At 46.4% G+C, this 20,523-nt stretch overlaps 1 protein-coding gene across 3 annotated transcripts in view; it reads left to right on the top strand.

Moving 5' to 3' along the window:
* The window catches only part of OXR1 (oxidation resistance 1), a 461,315-nt gene that overhangs the window by 243,011 nt on the left and 197,781 nt on the right, over positions 1-20,523 (top strand). The gene's annotated exons all lie outside the window — the stretch shown is intronic.

The following is a 20,523-nucleotide window of genomic DNA, read 5'->3' on the forward strand; positions in this document are numbered from 1 at the left end:
TCCCCTGCTGCTCAGCCTGGACAGGCAAGCCTGGAGCTAGCGCAGGGTGCGCAGGGTCAGGGCTGCGAGCCCTGGTCCCTGCCTGTACCGCAGGGCTGGGCCAGCGGCAGCAGCAAAGGAGCTGCTGTGGGCGGGCTTCCGAGAAAGCCAGTCCCGCCTCAGAGCAGCCCCAGCCCTGCTGCAAGCCCAGGGAGTGGTTCCTTGGTCCGGCGGGACTGAGGGGTGTGGTCAGGGGCCAGACAAAGCCTCTCTGCAGGCCAAATCTGCCCAGCTCGTGGTGTCTGGCCATGCTCCAGCCTGGCTGCTGGAGTGGCAGGGGGAGCAACTGTGATGGGGCAGGAGCCCCTTTCCAGTGGGGTGTGGGGAGTGTGCCCCAGGGTTAGGAAAGCGGCAGCAGTGGGGGGGACTCTGGCCCCCTCCGGGCCCCGGTGCTGCCACGTGCAGCCCATTGCAGCTTTGCTGGCCTGACAGTGGGGCTACCTGCCAGGAAGGGACTCGCCCTGCTGGACATTATGATGAGCTGCTGCCCCCACCAAGGGCCCGGCTGGGGCATAGCCAGCCCATAGAGCCCCCTGGGGGAGGGCAGGGATGTGGCTATTTCCCTTCCCTCTGTCCTTCCAGAGGGAGGAGAGCTGGGGCCTATTCCACTGCAGGGAGCCAGTCTCCCCTCTACCCCGGCTGCCGGTAAGGGGAGAGGAGATACTAACACCGCTCCCTGCCCACTCTGCCTTAGGGGTCATGGTGCCCAGTGCTGCAGCAGGAGCAACTGGAAGACCTGGCTCAGGCCCCTGCTGGTGGGACAGGGAGGCGGGGATTAAACCCCTCCCTGTCCAGTTCATCCAGGACTGGCCATAACCCCCTTCCCCCAGCTTTCCTGCAGCCAAGGATGTCCTCTATCAACCCTGGCGCTTGGCCTGAGCAACTGCAGGCATGTGCCCGCATGTCTGTTTTGTTATAGACTGGTTCTCTCTCTGCAGGTTAGACTAACTTGCAAAGGTTGAATCAGTTCAGGCTCCAGCTTTTTGAATCTCTGTCGCTAGCCAATATGTTAGCTAGGTGTGCCATACATGAGGTGTAAGCGGACAGTCTGTAGAAATGGGGATGAAAAGAAAAACAGCAGTTCTGTGCTGGATGTTCTGTCTTTTCTAAAAAGAAAAGCTGGAGATGAAATTGCTAGCTATTTTCCCACTATATCCAACCACAGATCACACACTTACATATCCTAAATCCCTTCTGTTTAATGTACTTAAACTTCCCACAGAGACGCACACTGCTTTTCTAGATAATAGTTTTCTTCTGAATATGCTTTCAGAGGATTTTGGGAGAGAAGGCTGTGTTTTCCAGGCTCTTCATTACCTGCTTGTGAGTGATAAGCAAAATGAAACAGATTTGTGGAACATATGGATAATAAGGAAAGTGGTTTCCTTAGCAACGGTTACTATGAAAAATTCTCTGTACTATTTTAGCTTTCAGAAATATTGTTATTAGAGAGTCGCATCACATAGCTGGTTAAAGGTGAGCAAACAGCCATTCACAAATTTTGGGTTTTCTCTCTTCTTTTTTTTAATGTAAACACTTTTGGCAGGAAAGGAAAACTTTCTTCTGATATCCTCCTTTTTTCCATGACTGCTGATATTTAATAGAGAAGTGAATATGTGTACATAAGTCCAATGTTATTGCAAGAGATGTGGCATCAGATTAATGACAAAACATTAAAAAATTAGTAAAATGCCTTTACCCAGTCAGTTTTCCTGTTGTTTTTAAGCATTGCACCATCCATATAGGGTAATACAGGGGTAAAACCACATGGTTCTGAGGGGAATTATACCACAGATGACTGCAGGAGGCAGAAGTACCAGAGCAATATGGAGAGGTTTTGTCTGTATGACTAAACAACAAACTCATTCTGGCATAACTCATTTTATTTTTTCAAGTTAAGATTTGTGAACACATTGGGGACAGGTCATTACCTATACTGAGTAACTGTTAAATTCAGTGCAAGTGTTTCTGATTTGCCTAAGTATGTATGAAACCTGATTCAATTCCATTTTTTTACTGGTATCTGGAAAATGAAATGAGCATGGGGAAACAGTGACCACCACAACCTAACTCAGCCCTGGCTAGCACCCCCCACCCCCCCTCTTTTAAATTTGGCCTGGCTAGGGAAAGTGGTTCTGTAGATGAAACGGAGGTCACATTTATCTTGGGATAAGCCATTTTATCCCAGGACACGGTGTAATTGTACAGACCTCCATGTCTGTTGTCGTAGGATAAATCCAGAAAACAGTTTCCTGGATAAAAAGTAGTAACAACTTATTCCAGGATATTTCAAAGTATACTTGTAATGGGACTGCATCATTGAATCAATGACAAATGTGGCACTGCATTCAGCTGCTCCCTAAACCCTGATTAGAAGGGTGATATGTGTATGTGTCAATCCTCAGATATTTTTGTTTTGGGACAAACACAGACACAGTTTATCCAGGGACAAGTACAAAATGTTTCCCCAGCACATGCAAGTAAATCCTTGGATAGCTTATGGACCATAGGAGCTCCTATATAGTCTCCCTGCTGGTTCCTGGCATAGGGAGAAAGGTATTATACTTCAACAATTCTCACTTGCCAAAGTGGGAACCATTGGCATCTGAATCAAAGTAGAGTGGTCCTGAGGTAGTGACAGAAATGTTTCACTGTCCATGTCGGCTGATGCCAAATTCAACAAAAACCACAACGTTCTAACAATGATAATGTATCATAATAGGCCAGAGAAGATCTCTTTTCTTGCACAGTTCCAATAATAATTACCATCAAATAAAAAGAAAACGAAAGAAAATTAAACAACAGATTTAAAGCCAGCTCAAATAGTCAGATGAAAATTCCAGTTGCATAAGGCCAGATCCATTTGCTAGTACTATGCCATCCCCATGTAGCCCAAATCTGTGAAGGCATGGTAAAAGAGTGGAATGACTGTACAACTGACACCAGATACCAGAATAGCCCCTTGTGGCATATTTCAGGCTGCCCAACTCAGAGCAGCCAAAAGTGAACCAGGATTTTGTAGTGAAAAGATCAGGGGCTACAGAGGTACCTCACAGCCATTTCTAACCTGCTCAGGTTGAACTGGCTTCCAAGGCTGGGGACAGACATTACACATAAATCATTTTAAGTGATCAGGAACTGGTTTAAACCTGTAAAAGAACAGATGTTCAGTACATATAAACCAGTTTGAAAATGGCTGAAACTGGTTTGAGAGAAATCTGGTTGAGTGTAGTATTGAACTTAACTAATTTGGGTCAAACCAGTTTATGCAGTGTCTGTCCCAGACTCCTTCCTGGTTTAAGTTAAACCAGACTCCCCCAGCATCCTGGCTGGGCTGGGTGGGGCTCTCTGGGCTGAGCTGGTCAGGGCTCTCTGCTCCATAGCAGAGCTGGCCCCTCCATTCTGCTCCCTCACTGGAGCTCTGGCAGAGACTGCAGGTACCTGCCTGGCTTCCCCCTTACCACTCCCTGCAAAGCAGAGATCCCCCCCTCCCCTCTACCTTACACAGACACCTGTCAGCATTAGCTAGTGTACCACATGCTGGCTATGTCTGTGCTGTGTGAGATGGAAGAAAGAACAGGGGCTTAGGGTTCTTTGGAGCTAATCAACATGTCAGCTGGTATTGTCCCTCGGTTCCTTCCTTGGAACAAGTTGTTTAAGAAGAGCTGGAACTAATGAGAGATCCTTTTGTTTTGCTGAGGAGGTGATAAATGCTGTTTAAACCCCTGCTGGCTCAGCGAGGGACGGGGGGGGACGACCCATCCCTAACTAAAGTGTCCTTCCAGGGCCTGGTCACACCCCTGCCTCAGCTCAGCACTCTGGAAGGGCTCTAGCGCCCCCCAGTGTCTAGCCTGAGCCACTGCAGGTGTGTGCCTGCCTTTTTTCAGTCCAGAGGGGATATCTGTGCAGTTACAAACTGATTCAGCAAGGCAAGTTAGACTAACCTGCAAAGATTGAATCAATTCAGGTTCACTCTTTTTGAATGTCTGTCCCTCGCCAATAGAATCATTCCTGAAAAACTGTCCCTTACCTTTGTATTTTCAGTTTGCTCTTCATATTACTGATATCCATAAGGAACTTCTCAGTGAACCGTTCTGGAGAAGAAACAAGAAGTGGATGGATTTTTATATATGTCCCAGTAGTTCCATCTAATTTTATTTATCAAACAAATTACTTTGTCAAACAGATTACTTTGTCTTTGCATTCTCCCCTCCAAGTTCCTGTGAAAATGCAAAAGATGGTTGCTGAGCCTTGTTTTTCTTATCCTAGGGTATGAAGAGCAATTGGATATCAGCATAGAATTACTGTAACACTAGCATTCATCATTGATTTCAGTGTGTTGCTGTACACATAGGAATATGTAAAGACTTTATAGGCATAAAATATTCAGCATTTTGAAAGATGCTGTTTTGTAAATTTATACACTAATTGGTCAAATATGTTCATGAAAAGTAATGCACACCATGAGTCCAGTTAATCTAGTTGGTATGCCTGAGAGATTGTCTCTTATCCTTTTAATTTGCATAAGATAAAATGCAGTGCTTTTTCTAATACCAGGGAAAACATGGGCAAGAATGATTTGCTGTGTGAGCTGTTGATAGAAGGTGTCAAGGCTGCATTAACAATAGATTTGCTTATAGAGTATGAACATACGTGACTGTTTGGGTACGTAATTAAAAGCTTTTGTGATCTACCGACAGCTTAAATTATGTTGTTCCCTTTTTTATTTAAATGATACTGAGATTGATTGTTCATTTGTTTGCCTATTTAGCTGCCAAGCTCCTGATATGCATGAGTATTCTGAAATATAGTAAAAAAGACTCCTATTCCAAACGAAGAAATCTAGAGGTAGAAAATAGGTTCTGTATGAAGTAATTTTGAAAATACACATTTCTGAAAGTCTAGTACAGCAAGAAAATAAATGAAGTGTAACCCGGGTACACCCAAGGGTGTGCCCTATTCTCAGTTGGATGGGATGGGTAGGCAGGAGGGGGTGCTGTGAGAGGGATGCCAGACTTTCGAGCAGATCCCTCTTTCCTCTATAGAGTTAGCCCAAGCCCAAAGTTCTTAACTATATACAATTTAATGAGTTATAATATACATAATCATAAAACTAAATATCATATACATATATTTACACAGTGAACACTAACCAATAACCAAGGTCAAACCCTAAATAACACTATTTACCCATTACAATAAAACAATTCCAGCAGCATCAACACAGTACAACATCACAATACAACATTTCAATTACAAAATATAAGGTGCAAACTGGAACAATCTTAATAACACCTATTCCTTAATACAGTCCCTGACCCATGGCAAGAAATAGTCCTCCTTCCAATGGGGTCCCTTGGGGGGTGTCTAGGAAGCACCAGGGGCCCCTCCCCTTAAGACCTTGACTTAGGTGTGGGGCTGCTCACCCAGACCCTTCTGTGGGTTTGCCTGCCCCAAACATCTTTCCCTTGTGGGACCCCAGGGCCCGATGACTCACGCTTCCTCAGGTGGTGGTGGTCAGGGCACAGCTTGATGGGGTCTCCTCTGCTGGAGAGCCTCTCCAGGCCTCTCCTGCACCGCTGGGCTCCTCCCCACCCTGTGCCCTGCCCTGGGCACCAAGGGCTCAACTCCTCTCAGCTGCTGCACCACCGGTGCTGGCTCCTGGGTGCTGGGCCTCACTCTGCAGCACTACCATTTCCCCATGCCCTGGCTTCGGCACTGAGGACTCTCTTAGCATAGGCCAGGTGCTTCAGGCTCTGGCTGGCCATCCTTATGCCAGATAGCTAATCCAAACAGCCTCCACTGCTCCCTGGCTCCACTTCCTGGTGCGCCGCTTACGCATCTCCCTGCCCGGCCGCCTGCCAGGGTTACTCACAATGATGCCGGAGCTGGCCTGCCACGGCTTCCAAGGCTTGGGCCCATGCACTGCCCCTTGCACTGTGTGGCCTGCTGGCCCTCTGGGGTTGCAGGCTCGAGCCGCCGTTTGCAGCTCCCAAAGCCTGGGCTCCATGCACTGTCCCTGTGCGCTGTTAAGAGCCTGAGCGGTCTCACACCGCTCCCAAGCCTGCTGCTCCAGTGGCAGCTTCAGGAGCCTTGGGCCTATTGCCTGCTGAAGGAGAGCTCCCCAGCTTTTCTTGGCTCCACTCTTCTTGAGTCCCTCACTGCAGCTGCCCCTTGTGCTGGGCATGCAGCTCCTTTTATATGCTCCAGGGCTTCGTCCCTGAAGTCTTCCAGACCTGACAGCTTACAGTCTTCAATCAGGTCTGGGGGAGCTCTTTTCCCCTCCCCTCAGATAAGGGGCGTGACTTTATTTCTCCTGCTGCCTCCTCATTGGTGGATGGGCTCCAGCAGTCAAAACAGCAGGATCTCAAGCCTGGGACTCAATCCAAGCTCTGAAAGGTGAGCCTGCTACAGAAGTATGAGGAGTCTGCCTGTCCCTAAAGGTGGCTTGCAAGAACCAGAATTTACTTCGGTTTTAATAAAATATAAGAGATGATACAATGTGATAGGACAGTGGTGCCCAACCTTTCTGGGTTGAAGGCCAGATAATGGTGTGAGTTCAGTCTGCAGGCTGGATCTGGTGCATGGGATCAGTCCACAGGCCAGATCCAGTGTGGGGTCAGCACGGGTGTGATCCAGTACATGGCACCAGCACCATGCACCAAATTGAGCCCTGGACCTGCATGGTAAACTAGGCCAGCTGCCTCAGCTGGATGAGGACCAGTACCCGGGCCCCATGCATGCCAGATTAGGCTCACAATTTGGTGGCAGGGAAGCAGTGGCTGCATTAATTCCCCCAGCTCCCTGTTGCCAGATTTCCAAACCTGTGCAGAGCCTGGTGAGCTAGATGACATGGCTCCCTGGGCTGGAACTGGCCCATGGGCTGGAGGTTGACCATCACGGGTATAGGCAAAATTCAACTATGCTGCAAGTGGGCATAGTTCCTATTAATCTCGCTGAGTGTGGGACTGGATGAGTTTTTAGACAGTTTAAAGGTGTGAGTTAAGATGTGTACTATGAGAAGAAAGAACATAAAGTTTCCTGTAGGATATGAGGAGAGAAATTAGGTTGAGTGTTAGCAATTCTTGGCCAATTTCTTTCTTAGTAGATCTAGTACAGTCCTCCTTTCCCCCACTGTTTGGTCTTCACAAACATCATCATATTTGTATGGGTTTTAGTAGATTATTTCAATTAGGCAGCTACAATTTCTCTTAATTAATTTTCTTTTTGAACATTTCCAGTCTTTGCTTCTTTAGAACAAAACAACTACTTATCTTTATAAGGACAAGTTATAAACAGCAGAAAAAATGTTCCACTGGAGAGGCTTCGTTTGATTGTAATTTTATTTGTTTAATTTTTTATTACACTACTGTGGGAGTGTGCAGAAGTGGACCAGTGAATAACTTGCAAACGAAGTTTTCTAATTTTGTGTCTTTAATATGCGCATTTCAAGGTAAGTGTGATGAATCACTGCTCCAGCTGGGAATGATTCATTCCTCTGGCATCCAGTTATTGGCTGCTGTACTGGCAGGAAGCTGACTCTGCTCTTACAGGCAGCAAGACAGAGAGAGATGAGTTGTCTGTACAAGTTTCTTGGTTATCTTGTAGACTGTGTTGATCCCAGCATCCTGCTTTGACTCCAGCCCCTTCTTTCATTTTCTATTTCTGTGCTTCAAGTATCTTTGTCCAGGTTCTGGCTTTTGGCTTGTTTCTGATCCTGACTGTCATCTCCTGACCCTGGCCAGTCTCTCAGCTTTTGATCCTGCTGTGATTCGAGGTGTCTGATGCTGGCTTCCCAACCATGTCTTGACTTAAACAGCTTTCTGATTTTGGCCCCTTGATCTAGGCTTGTTCCTGACCATCACTCTGCCTGCCTGACCCTGGCCTAGAAGCTGAATCTATATGAATTCAAATTAGGTGCCAAATTTTAATGAGTGCAACTAATCGTTGGTACATGTTATATACGTTTTTGGTGGTTCTCCATTGTTTGAAGTCTTTAGTGCATCTCTGCAGTATTTCCATCATGTCCTCGGAGGACCGTTCCTGAGAATGCCTCATTCACCTGTCCATCTGCACTAAACTCAGAAAAGGAGGAATGACGCTACTCCAGGGGTATCCACAGCAGCCTCTCTCGAGTATGCCAGAGACCAAGGACCTGAGAGTGGCTGTGGCTTCCCATAGTAGCTTCATTTTTGCATGTCTGGGTTTGGTACGTGTTCAGGAGTATTCTATCCAAGACATGCTGGAGACATGGTGTAGACAAGGCATTGGTAATATTTTTTACCTGACTGCCAAAAACACTCCAATCTCAACCCACACCTCAACTTGGCATGCCAGGGGCAGATAGTGGGGGAGCCATAAGGGGTCCAATACTTGTTGCTGGCAGCAGGGGCACGTGTGTCTCTGGTGGATGGCAGGGGAGGGACCGACATTGCTCTGCCCTGGGCCCTTCCCTATCATGTGCCCTGAGGCATGCATGCAACCATCGCCACTGTGGAGCCCAGTTAGGACTCTGAAACCCAGTGCTGCTGTTGGTGGCCTCCTGAATGCCTGCCACAGATGTGCCAGGTTCTGGGTTGCTGCAGCAGGCTGCGAGCAGGCTGCAAACAGCTTTACCAGTGTCCAGAGCCCTGGCATTTGCTCTCTGGCAGCTGTAGCTCCATGCGCACCCCTGGGTGCGGTAAAGATGGGGTGTCTGCCTGGCTCAGATGCCCACTGAGCAAGCCACCTGGGCTGGGCAGCAGCAGCAGTGCCTGGTGGAGGCAGCCAGTGGAGTTGAAATCTCAGAGACTGGCCCTGTCCAAGCCTGGGTTTGAGCCTGAGCTCCACCGCACCCTTCCCCCACCCCACACTCCTCTGGGCTGGGATGGATAGCTGGATTCAAAGAGAGGAAAAGAGTACAGCAGAGCCTGTCTGTGCAGCAGCCTCCCTCGGGAATCTACAGACATGGTGGGGCATGGGAGCAGCAGCTGGGAGGCTGCAAACAGCTGCATCAGTGTCTGAAGCTCCAGAACTGGCTCTGTGGGGATGGCAGTTGCACTCGTGCCTCTGGGTAGACCGCAGGGGCTGAGGCCTCTCGCCCACCATCCACCTGGAGGCACACATGGAGCTGGTGGTGCTGACACTACCATGGAGCTGGTACCAGAGCTCTGGATACTGGTGCAGCTGTTTACAGCCTCCTGGCTGCTTGCCACAGCCAGCCTGGGCTCTAGGCAGCTGATGCCTGCCATGGAGCCAGAGCTGCTTGCAGCAGGGCTTGCAGCCTCCCAGCCCCCTGCTATGAGCAGCCTGGGCTGTGTGGCTGGCAGCAGCTGTCTAGACCCCAAGCCAGCTGTGGCGTGCTGAGCAAAGTGGCTTTGCATGCCATGTTCTAGGATGCATACCAGGGATTGCCAACTCCTGGGCTAGGGACGGATATTCAAAAAGCTGGAGCCTGAATTAATTCAATCTTTGCAGGTTAGTCTAACATGCCTAGGTTGAACTGGTTTGCAACTACACAGACATTCCTTCTGGCCTGATAAAATGAAGGCTCATGCCTGTAGTGGCTCAGGCTAGAAGCTGGGGGGCGCTAGTGCAGCCTTCCTTTCCCTTTTAAAGTGCTGAGTCAGGGTGGGGGGGAGGGGAGGACGGACATGGCCAGGGTCTGGCAGGACACTGTGATTAGGGAGGGGTGTAAACTCCCACCCTGCCTGTGCCGTCCCAGGCTTTTCCCCGCTCGCTGATCAAGGGGCAGGAGTGTTGCTAGACCCCAGCCCTGGGCTAACAGTCTGCGACAAAGGGGCGGGGTGGGGGGAGGGTGTGTGTGCAGTGCATGCATCTGTTGATGATACTGAGCTTTTCAGTCTCCCTCTGCCTGCTTCTTCATACTGTCTACAAAGCTGATGGGCGAGGGAGCCATCAGGGCCAGCTGATAACAGTTTTTATCAGCCCATCAACAAAAAAAAAAGCCTCTTCATTAGTTCAAGCTCTTCTTAAACAGCTTTTTTCTAAGGAAGGAACAGGAGACATTACCAGCTGACCTGTTGATTAGCTCCAAAAAGCCCTAAGCCAACACTGTTCTGTCTGCCTGTCCCAGTGACATTGGAGACACGCAAATGCATGCACACACCCCTCTTGGCATTAGCTAGCATACCACATGCCTAGCGTCTGTGGGGCTGGAGTCATGCTGTGGGAGATGGGAGGAAGCATGGAATACCTGCTTGAGCAGCAAGTAGCGAGGGGCAGGGTGGGGCAGAGGGAAGCCAGGCAGACCCTGCTGTGCCTGCAGTCCCTGCCAGAGCTGTGGGAGCAGAGGGGCGGGGCCAGCCCTGTTCTCTGGAGCAGACAGCCCAGCCCAGCCCAGCCCAGCCCAGCCCAGCCCAGGGCTGCAAAGCATCTGGGATGCTAGGGGACTCTGGTTTAACTTAAGCCAGAAAGGGGTCTGGGACAGACATTGCATAAAGTGGTTTGACACAAATAAGTCAAGTCTGATACAACATTCAACCACGTTTATCTTACACCAGTTTCAGCCATTTTGAAACTGGTTTATGTGCACTGAACTTGCATTCTGTTACAGGTTTAAACCAGTTTCTGATCACTTAAAACCGTTTAAGTGTAATGTCTGTCCCTAGCCCTGGTGTAGACAAACCCATTAAATCTGGGTTTCTTTTTAAAGACATTCCCTCACTCAACCAGAAGTTAACAGGCTTCATTCAGAAATCATTTGGTGAAACTATCCAGCTAGTTAATTACACAGTTGTATTGATCCACTATGATGTCATAATCTAAACAACTATTTAAAAAAAAATTACAGCGAGTCTACTTCTAGATCTCTCTTCTATTCCACAATTTCCTTGTGAAAAACTTCATTTCCACCTGTAAGATTTGTGCTCAAGGACATTTCTTACATTAAAGAACACTCTCAGGAGAGCTGGAGATTTGTTTATTACTTTACAGACAGGAAGTACACTTCAAATATTACATGTATAATAATTAGTCCTTTCTCTTTTTGTATCTGTTTGTGCATGTATTTAGTTTAGCATGTATCATATGAGCATATAAACCTGATTTTCAGTTATACTAATGACTCTTTACAGTCTCAGAGTGGTATATATGAACATGGACAATGTGTATGTATGCATATGTATAGGTAGATATCTGACAAACACATTGCTCAAACTAATTTGATTTTAAGGCTTATAGATTCGTGACATCCCATTTCTATAACCAAATAAAGCATCTGTTTCCAAATGTTTAAAAAAAATCTATATTGTGTCTATACAAGTGTGTGTATGTGTGTGTGTGTGCGCGCGCGTGTGTGTGTGTGTTATGTTGGTACATATGCTTTCCACTAAATAAGTTGAAACTTGTATACAAACATGCCATTGCTCAACTGCCCATGGATCTGGCCCTTTAAATGTTCATAACCCAATAATAAATTAATGATCTGTTACTACACCTTTCAGTGGCACTGTGACACTGTCATTTAGGAAGTTTACTCTCCCTGTGCAACTGGAGTTCTTTCATGCTGAAAGGTGGCATGTGTGATGTCTGTAAAGGGAAAATTATTTTGCTACCAAACAGCAGTGTTCTACCATGTAATAACAAGGTGTTGTTTGTAGAGGGAAGTGTGTTGCTTACCATGGCGGTATAATGAAAATGTGTGATCTACAAGTCCTGTGTATTTTAGTTGCCATATTTATAGAGTACCAGTCATTGTAATACCTAGTTAATGATTGTTGCCCCAAAGGAAGGAAATAATTTTAAAAAAAGAAATGACTTCTCTTGGAGTGGGAGTAAATAGATACCTAAATATGGCACAGTTGCCACTAAAAGATCTCTCCATATGTCCAAGGGTGCCCAAGATTTCTCTTGCACGTCCCACTCCTTCAATGGAAATAGCAAGCCTACCATTCAAAGCCTAACTCTGAACATCTTGGAGATGAGTTAAATGTGGCTTAAAGATGGACAGTTTAACTTTAGACAGAACATACCACCTGGGGTCATGTAATCAAACTCTTTTTGCCATGCATGGTTCATTCTTTTAGTCTTACTTTCCATAGGGGAAAAATGTTTGTCTTCTTACTTCAGAATGATCCATTTTATTAATAAAGTGCTGTAATAATGGCAAATGTTGCCATCTCTTATAGATGTGTCTCAGACTGAAATCAATGTCATCTGTGCTCAGGCAGACTGCTTCACCCATGCCTTAGCAGTCATCTTTCCAAAGGAGTGATAATCAGCCATGTGAAAAGCATAGGCATATTCTAATTTTAATTTGCTTTATTTGCACATTTATACCAGCCATGGATTAACATGGTCAGACTGCACAAAACATCCCTTCCTCCATAAATCTCGATCCAGTACTAATTCTTTGTTGTGAGGGAGAATTCTGCTTCAAGCATTGATTATAATGAGACCAAGTCAGAAAGCAAACTGTACTGCTATTTATCTCTCCAGTCAGAAGCTTCCTTTACACAAAAACCTTATGTAACCCAAAACTAACCAAACTTCAACATACATTTCAAAAATCCAAAACTTGTTTGAACGCTACGGTCAGGAATGTAGGTGGCAGTGCTACACATTTCTCCAGTGATATCATATATTGGCCTACCAAAATTAAGCCTATTGACTGCAGTGCGCAGTTAGTTGCAGGATTGCCCTGTTATTGTAAATATAAAGCCTAATTCTCTTCTTTAAATGCTTTTTGTTGTTTTTGTATTCCTGGAGCAGCACAAAGGAATGGTAAATCTGTTCCAGTAAGTTCAACAGTTTCTCCTGATTTAGTACAAATAAGAAAAGAATTGGTCTTGTATTCTAAAGACACTTTTACCTTCATTTTACAGGTTTCCAAAAAGCAAATATGTTCATGTATTAGTTACTAATTATAATGAGTCAGAATGAAGATTTGTATTTATTTACTTTGTGCAGAATAATTTATTAACATAATTTTGAAGTGATCATGGTGTCTTACTTCAGTATTAGCAATACTCTTTCTGAAATGATCTGTGTAAAAGATTGTCTAAGAATACGATCAAGTCCTAGGAAATGTCCCATTAATAAAGTAAAATATTAGTAACCCAAAAGAATCTGCTTACAGTGGAGGCATAGGTACATAATTGGAAAGCCAATTTTGTATGCATTCTTCCAGCACTGCAAGAAAAAATTAAATCAACAGGAGTGCCTCACAACACAATGTATTCAAGAAGATAAAGGTAATGCAAAATGAATAAAGTTTTTAAATAATTTCCTGTTTCACTATAGTCTTGTTTGTTGATAAATACTCAGTCTTCAATTAAAATGTAAATGGAATTCATTGCTTGAAGCAATCTGCCCCAAATGTATGTCATACTCAAGTAGAGGCTACAAGTCACTGAATAATGCAAAAGGGAGGGGAAGGAGAATTACTGCTTCATAGTTAACGTTTTGATTAACATTTCGTAAACTCATATTTCAGTGAGTGCCATGGTTGTGGGGATATGAAAAATTTAACAACTACATACAGTTTTAATGATAACTTTACCTTTCTCAGGCAAGAAAAACAAATAAATAACTAAATAATCTCACAGATTCAGATCTTTGTGGAGCTAATCTAATACTTAAGAGCAAATAATGGACTCTAAAAACACAGCTTTCTTTTTACTGTTTTGAAAAACCATTGAGCAAATTACTTTCCACAGTAATTTGTCTCTCTCACTTGATATTTCCCTGTTTTTAAAAATTCTGACCATTTTGCTGTGCTTGGGAGTGGCTGGTAGAATTCAGGTTGTGTTGTATGTTTTTAACTTGTCACACAAGTGTTGGCAATCCCTAGGGCTGTGCTGGGAATTGTACAGGAGTTTGGTTAGATTGGTCTTACCTGATCTAGATTTCATTGATTTCATAGACATTAGGGCTGGAAAGGACCTCGGAAGATCATCGAGTCCAGCCCCCTGCCCAAAGGGCAGGAAGTCAGCCGGGTTCATAGGATCCCAGCAAGATGAGCATCCAGTTTGCTCTTGAAGGTGTTCAATGTGGGCGCTTCAACCACCTCCGGTGGCAGGCTGTTCCAGACCTTGGGGGCTCGGGCAGTAAAGAAATTCTTCCTTATGTCCAGCCTGAAACGGTCTTGTAGTAGTTTATGACCATTCGACCTAGTCGTCATCCCTTGGGGCGCTCTGGTGAACAAACGTTCCCCCAGATACTGGTGGTCACCCCTGATAAACTTATAGGTGGCCATCAGATCACCCCTGAGCCTGCGCTTTTCCAGGCTAAAGAGCCCCAGGGCTCTCAGCCTGTCATCGTAGGGTCTGCTTCCCTGACCTCTGATCATGCGCGTGGCTCTTCTCTGGACTCTCTCAAGCTTCTCCACATCCTTTTTGAATTGTGGAGCCAAAACTGGATGCAGTACTCCAGCTGCGGCCTCACTAAGGCCGAGTACAAGGGGAGAATGACGTCCCGGGATTTGCTTGAGAAGCATCTATGGATGCAAGCCAGCATTTTGGTCGCTTTACTAGCCGCAGCATCGCACTGCAGGCTCATGTTCATCTTGTGGTCAATGATGACCCCCAAGTCTCTTTCTTGCATAGTGTTGGCCAACATAGCACTTCCGAGCCTATAAGGATGCTGCGGGTTTTTCTTCCCAAGGTGGAGAACCTTGCATTTATCGGCGTTGAACACCATCAGATTCTCGTCCGCCCACTTGCTGAGCCTGTCCAGGTCAGCCTGGATCACCCGCCTGTCTTCTGGTGTGGATGCTTTTCCCCAAAGTTTGGTGTCATCAGCGAACTTGGCCAGTCCACTTCTGACTCCAGTGTCCACATCATTAATGAAGATGTTGAACAGTATGGGTCCAAGGACAGAGCCTTGGGGGACACCACTGGTCACAGGACACCATGAGGCTGCACAGTTTGGCTTTGTCCATTGTTTGCTGCACACAGTATTGGCTAAGCTTCAAGAAACTACACAAAGGCTAGGTACAGACAGGAAGATTAGATCATGTTAAAAACGGCTACCCAATCTAACTTAGTTCACCCAGGTGCAGACTCTACACTTAGATTAACCCAGGAGTTGTCAACCAGGGATATGCATACCCCTGGGGATACTTGAGAAGGCTCTAGGGGGTACACGTGGATATGAGGGGATGGAGCACTGCCATGCATGATCCTGCACTGCCATGCAGGCACTGCCTACCCAGCCAGATGTGTGGAGTGGTGGAAGCTTGCATGTGGCAGCTGCCACCACTCTGCCTATGCCCCCCACCCCGACTTGGTGGCCAGGGATACACTGCTCTGTGTCCACCTGCCAGGTTGTACAATGATCCAAAAAGGTTGAAAACCCCTGGATTAACCGAACACTTAAATTGACCTGTACAGAAGTTCAGGAAGTTTAGGTAGTTCTAAAAATGGCCAGCCTGATCTAAATTAACCCCATCTCAGAGGCAGTCTAGCTTAGATCAGGTCAGGTGAGACCAATTTAACTGAACTTCTGTACAGTTCCCAGCACAGCCCTGGGGCTGCAAAAGCCCAGCCAGTGACCTGAGCCCCAGGGCTGTGCTTTTTCTAGCCACCGCCCTGGCATTGGGATATTTTTGGTCCCCTAGCCCCTCCTCCCTCCCAGAAGCCCCCCCTGTTATGAGGCTGCAACCCCCACCCCCCGTATCCTGGAAACTGCTCCCAGTCTCCCAGTGCTGGTTTTACTGGCGTTCACCAGTGAAGGGAGCCAGTCGAAATAAGTTGGGGTGGCAGGAGAGGTGGATGGGACTGGAGGGAAAATACGTTTGCTGGGGGGTTGTTTGGGGGGTGGGGCATTTGGGGGCCCCTACTCTGTGGGGGAAGAGAGCTCCCCATCTCCCCTCAGGCTCTGCTACAGACCCTTCTAGCCCACCCTGAGCCTGCCAAATCCTCCTGGACCCCACCAACCACCTTGTGGACCCCTCCTGCCGCCCCTGCAGATGCTGCTTGCCCCTGATTCCCTGCTTGGTAATCATGGGACTGAAGGAGACTTACTGGACTCTCAAGCCTTGATGAGCCAAGGTTTGGTGAACCTTAGCAAAACAATTTCGGGGTCACAGGGCCTGTTGTCTATTGAACCATAACTAGCATAGTTTTTGTTGCACAATTGGATAAGTGTAGCATCCATAGTCAAAAGAAGTGGATTTCTTTTCATTACCTCTAGCATATTTTGTATTGGGCCCATAATCAACATCTGATGGAGAAGCAGTTTTAGGCTAGGGACAGATGTTACACATAAACTGCATTAAGTAATCAGAAACTGGTTTAAACCTATAACAGAGCAGATATTCAGTGCACATAAACCAGTCTGAAAATGGCTGAAACCAGTTTCAGATAAACCTGGTTGAATGTAGTATCAGACTTAACTGATTTGGCTCAACCCAGTTTATGCAATGTCTGTCCCAGCACCCTTGCTGGTTTAAGATCAAGCAGAGTTCTCGAGCATCCTGGCATGCTCTCTGGGCTGGGTGGGGCTCTCTGCTCCACAGCAGAACTGACCCTTCCCCTCTGCTCCCTTGCTTAAGCTCCGGCAGAGGCTGCAGGCTTCTGCCCGGCTTCTCCCTCCTAAGCAGGGATTATTCCTCCCACCCTTCTGCTTCACACAAACACCTCTCAACATTAATTAGCAGACCACATGCTGGCTACAGTCCATGCTGTGGGAGACCACAAAGGCAGACAGGCTTTTTGGAGCTAATCAACAGGTAGCTGGTAATGTCATTCCTTGGAAAAGCTGTTTAAGAAGAGTTTGAACTAATGAATAGAGGCTTTGTTTTCTTAATGAGTTGATAAACACTGAGTTAGGGGTGATAAACATTCCCTGCTGGGCTGCTCAGGAGTGGGGAGGAGGGGGGACATCAGAGCTCCTGCTGGGGCCTGGCCACATCCCCCTTCAGCTGAGCCCTGTGGAATAGAAGAGAGGGCTGCTCTAGTGTCCCCTGGCTTCTAGCCTGAGCCACTGCAGGCATGTGCTTGTGTTTTTTCAGTTCAGAGGGGATGTCTGTGCAGTTACAAGTCTGTTCAGCCTAGCCAGGTTACACTAACCTGCAAAGATTGAATCAATTTAGGCTCAGGCTTTTTGAATGTCTGTCCCTAGCCTTAGGAAATAGTACATTAGTTGATATGCAGGATTAGGAAATTTTAGAAGATGTAAAACTTTCCCTTGCAGCGAACAGGACTCCCCACAAGTATTATTCTGTAAAAAAAAAAGAAAGAAAAAAAAAGGAAGCTTTATCTAAGACTTATTCGGCAGGGTGCTAAGTTTAAATTTAATTCCCTCTTATCACAAAACAATTGCATGTATGATCCTACTTAAGATTTGGTCAGCTCTATCCTCGTCAGAGCCTGTTTATCACTTAGGCCCCAATATAGCCAATGCATTCCTATATAAGTAGTTTTACATAGGATGGGCATAATGATACTACATAAGGATAGTTTGATAACTGTTATATAACAAATATCAGTAGAGAGGTGTGTTAGCTGTGTTAGTCTGAATTTAGGCAGAAGGCGGGGCAGGATGGCACCTTATAGACTTACTCATAGTTATTAGTACCATCTAGAGCAGTGATCCACAACCTACAGCCCACGAGTACTATGGCTTCAATGGCATTTGGCAGAGCAGAGCTCTCTCTGTACTGCACTCCAGTCAGTCGCCTGGGGGCTCTGGCAGAGGGGGGAGCTCTGCCTGTGTTCCACTGCAGCTGGGTTGCATGAGCTCTGGTAGAGTGGGGGTTTTGCCTCACCACATCATGCCATAGCCGAATGGTGGGAAGAAGAGCTGGGTCCTAGTGCCTCCTAGAAAACATTGGTAATCCCTTGTCTAGAGTATTGTTTTCAAATGCTGATGGTGTCAACAGAGTCAAGTAGTTCAGTAATGCCTTCCTTACAGCTCTACACCACTGCAGTTAAATACTTCTGTGCATTAATATAAAAAAATATGCTTAACTTGAAGTACACAGGCTGTCCTCTTGAAGTTAGTGGGATGACGCACATGCTTAAACTTAAAGTACACGCTAATGCATTTTGCTAGATAAAGACTTCAACTGAGAATTTTGTGCAATTAAAAGAGAAGAAGGGTGGTGAGTTAGAGTAGTTTAGTTACTAGTGGGATTATCCTCTGGTTCCCTAATAACAGAAAAATGAAGTTCTGTCAAGACTCCTTTTTTACTTGGTTAAAAACCCTTTTTTGCATCTAAGGGCCTTGTTAGACCTTATGCTGTAAGCCGAACAAACATTAATCAGCTTAGTGTTGTTTGGCTTAGTGGAACAATTGCATGGTAAGGCATAAAACCTGCTTTTACTATCTTTCACCTGCACACTTGTGACTTACCACTAAAGGCTTGGTGAGCAGAGGTAGGACTAGGAGCAGGACCAGCTCCCTCTTCCCACTGGACAAAGAATGGGCCCACCACAGTATCAGTTGCAGTGAGACCAAAGAGATCCGGGGAAGTGGCTTCCCTTCCCCAGGTGCTGTGGTTTTGCTGAAACTGATACAGCGGCTACACGCTGAGAGCAGGGTTGTTGGGCTTAAGCCCTGGCATCTGGGAGACCAGCGCTGCGCTGTGGCCAGCAGGGGTATCCCAAGTCCCCTGCATTTGTGTGGGGAAGGACCAGCTTGCTGGTCCCACCAGGAGGAGCAAGTGACTCCTGAGCTGTGGCAAGTGCAGGGGTTTATGGGGAGGAAATCCCCTCTACCTGTGCATGGAGCCAGGGACCCCCTGCCCAGCTGGAGCTGAGCCCAGGTCTCCTGGAGAGCAACAAGCCCCAGGGGAAGCTCTTCCCCCTTCCCCCCCACCAGTGTGGGGAGCCAAGGACACCCTGCTCAGCCACAGGCAGCCCAGGTCTTCTGGGCAGTGGCAAGTAGGGAGTAGGGGCGGAGGGGAATTTTCCCTGTGCTTGCTGTTTCCCAGCAGACTGGGGCTGTGCTGTCTGGCAGGGTATTCCTGCCTCCTTGCAATTGTATGAGGATGGCTGGGGCAGGATCCTCTCGCTCTGCCCTGTGTTGGGGGGGAGGGGGGCAAGCTTTAAAGAAAAAAAGGATCAGGCCCCTCAGAGCTCAGGTGGTGCCCAGCTGGCCTGTAGGTCCCCCTCCCCCATGCCACTGCTGGCCAGGCTCCTGGACCACGGGGGGGCTGTCAGCTCTGAGGGACCCAATCCTTTTTTTCTCTGGAGCTCACCCCCCCCACCCCTGCTGCTGGCACCAGGAACAGAGCTGGTCCAAGCAGCGGTGGGAGGCACTGTGGCTGCTGGGTGCTCCAGGGCTCTCTCTGTCCAAAGTCCACAGGGGGTGAGATGCTGTGCCCCAGCATCCCCACTTGCCCTGTGTCTGGAGGGGTCACTGTATTCTAGATATTGGAAGATGTAAACTTGGGTGGAATAGCTGTGGGAAATGGCCGTACACTAATGGAACAGGAACAAAATTAGGTGGATTGGAGATTATCTTGCCCTGGATTGGCATACTTTTAAGCGGATAACAAGTACTTTAAGCCACTTAAAAGGTATTAACATGGAGCCAGCCCAGGGGTTAAGAGCTTCAGAAACCTCCTAAAATTACCATGTAACAAGACCCTAAGAGTTGACAGTTTGATGAGTGGAAGGTCACTGGTGTTTCTAAAATATCTGGAAAAAACTGCCTTAGTTACTTCCTATTATGATAGTTCGGTCTTGAAAACAGCTTTCAAAAGAAAGTATGTATTTTTTTAATAGAAAAGTAATATGATTGCTTTTAAATCAATGTGGGGTGAGGAGATAAGTGAAGAAGAATTGAAATGTTGTCACCGACCGGGTTAAAGTGAATAGTTAGGTTTTTTCAATTATCTTATCTTGAATGATGATCCGCCTTTGCTCTCATCGTGTCAACATTCCATCAGATAAATGTGTTGTATTACAAAGGAGTGTTTAGCAGCTTATCCTCTGCACTATGCTACATCATTTTCCCTGTTTCTAATTCATGCTTCACTTTTATTGTGATGTGGAAAGCCTAATCACAAAAGCAAAATTTCATGGTAAATGGCAGTATAAATACTTTGCTAATTTGCATTGACTAGAACCAGCTTCCAAATGCACCATATATTGCTGATGTTTCAAATTAATAATTCTTGCAGTGTCAGTGGGAAAGAGAATAGCTTTTCTGAAACCTAAGATGTCAAATCCTAGAAATCCTACTAAATTATCCAACCATTCCTCTTTTGGATGTATTCCATTGTTTCTTGCTTTAGTTAGCTGGCCTTTGGTAAGCCATCTAGTTTTCATATTATAATCAAAGAACACATGATCTTCGTAAAATGGGCATAGCAAAAGAAATAGAAAAGGCATTATTGGTATTCACACAAACCACATATGTGTAATCTCTTCAAATATGGCTGATTTTGATCTTGATTAAACTGATGTAAATTTGTAGTGACATCACTGACATCCAAGAAGTTTTATCCTGCGTTTTGGTGACATTTAGAAGAGAATTTAACTCCTATGTTCCTCAAGATGGAATTCTTCAGAATATAGGGATAAGGGTGAAATT

Source organism: Alligator sinensis, unplaced genomic scaffold (assembly GCF_000455745.1).
Source record: "Alligator sinensis unplaced genomic scaffold, ASM45574v1 scaffold20_2, whole genome shotgun sequence".
Classification (NCBI taxonomy): Eukaryota; Metazoa; Chordata; order Crocodylia; family Alligatoridae; genus Alligator; species Alligator sinensis.